The sequence below is a fragment of the Pseudomyrmex gracilis genome, unplaced genomic scaffold, assembly GCF_002006095.1.
Source record: "Pseudomyrmex gracilis isolate BER0280 unplaced genomic scaffold, ASM200609v1 scaffold_436, whole genome shotgun sequence".
NCBI lineage: Eukaryota > Metazoa > Arthropoda > Insecta > Hymenoptera > Formicidae > Pseudomyrmex > Pseudomyrmex gracilis.
In genome coordinates this window covers 105,952-107,451 of record NW_018021020.1, presented here as the reverse complement: position 1 = coordinate 107,451, position 1,500 = coordinate 105,952, and positions in this window count along the sequence as shown.

Here is a 1,500-nt window from a genome sequence, read left to right as displayed (position 1 = left end):
AATTCCATTCTATTTTCGTTATGTAGATGACATCGTTTTAGCAGCTCCATCTCATAGTATTAATAAGATTGTATCGCTGTTTAATACATACCATGACAGAATAAAATTTACAGTCGAATTGGAGGATAATCATTGCATAAANTTTTTAGATTTAACTATCCATATTGTGGACCGAAAATTAAAAATAGATTGGTTTCACAAAAANACTTTCTCTGGAAGATTTTTGTCATTTTTCTCTTACCATCCTTTATGCCACAAAAAAGGCACTGTTTTTAGTTTAATTGATAGAGCTATCTTGTTGTCACATCCAGACTTTCATATTAAAAATATTACTTTTATTATTGAAGTTTTACTTAACAATGGTTATCTTCTTGATTTCATTTTTAACAACATTAATACTAGAATTAAAAAATTCATTTNTAAGAAACTCAACAACTCTTTTAATACAAGCTCTCTCACTCCAGTTGACAGGAACTTGATTGTTTTACCGTATATTAATAATATCTCAGAATGTATCAGTTTGAATGTATCAGTTGTTTTTAACAAAGAGAAGGTTATCATAGGCTACAAATGTCTTAACAGACTAAATGTAATTATCAAAGTACACAAAGACTCTACAAAACATGACTCAAAACACATTATTTATAAAATTTCTTGTATGAATTGTTGTGCATCTTACGTTGGACAGACCAAAAAGCAACTAAAAACACGATTAAAAGAACACAAAAATGACATTAATAAAACCTNCTCACAGCTGTCTGTAATTTCAAAACATAGACTTGATTTTAATCATATTTTTGATTGGGACAATACTCAAATTTTAGACTATNAACGTAATTTTTTTAAAAGACTAATTTCTGAGACTATACATATTAAGGAACAGACACTTGGTTTAAACCTAATTAACAACACGAATTTACTTGACCATTCTTATTTTAACTTACTTGACTCAATAAAATCTTCCAACATTTAAATTTAACGTAACCGTTTTACATTGACTTTACTGTTAGTTGGTAAAAAGTCTGTTATATAAGTTGTTGCTTTTATTCTCTGTTCATCGTTTGATCTTGACTTTGGATATGTAAGTTTCAAAACGTTTTAACTTTAACTTGTATATTGTGTGCGACTATTTACTACACGACGTTTTCAGGAAGTCAAACATTATACAACCTACCATGGACTTCTAATGTAAGATCTATCATCTTTTCTTTTCAATTTCCATCTTCTTGCGAACTTTTGTGATATGACGTGATTACTTCTATTTATATTTATATTTATCTTTGAACACTGAAGAGAGCTCAAATAGGGCCGAAACGTTTGTCATTTGTTAAATGTTCAATTTTANTTGAATTTTATTTGCGTTTTATTTGCATTTTGTTTCTAAATAAATTTTTAAGATCCATTAAAAGTTCGAAAAAGACCTTGTTATATATTTTTCTATTTTTATACTTATTGTTAATATTGCGAGCCAATTTTATAATTTAATATATCTTATGTTTT